This window comes from Octopus bimaculoides, chromosome 22, assembly GCF_001194135.2.
Source record: "Octopus bimaculoides isolate UCB-OBI-ISO-001 chromosome 22, ASM119413v2, whole genome shotgun sequence".
NCBI classification, from domain to species: Eukaryota; Metazoa; Mollusca; class Cephalopoda; order Octopoda; family Octopodidae; genus Octopus; species Octopus bimaculoides.
Genome location: NC_069002.1, coordinates 12,564,816 through 12,565,207, shown reverse-complemented (window position 1 = coordinate 12,565,207; position 392 = coordinate 12,564,816).

The window sequence follows — 392 nt, the reverse complement described above, 5'->3', positions numbered from 1 at the left end:
CAGTTTAACAATTAATCTTTAAAGAATATATCTTTTAAATAAATGGTGTAAATAATAAAATCGTCTTTATCTTTCCGTCTCTTCTTTGTCTCTGTGAGTCTTTTAACCATTTTTGTTTATTTTGTATCCATTGCAGCCAGTTTGTGGACTATGGCACCATTGGTTGCTGTGTGTGTGTGTGTGTGTGTGTGTGTGTGTGTGTGTGAGAGGAGGGGTCAGTGTATTTGTGACGGAGAATACCAAAGAAATATCAATTGATGCTGTGCAAAGGACTCAGTTCAGAGAGTACCAGGTTGTCACTGGTGTTTACAATCCTTCAGTGGTATACGTTGCTGAAAGATATGCACGGCACGTAAAATACACCATTTCAAGCGTGGCCGTTGCCAGTACCC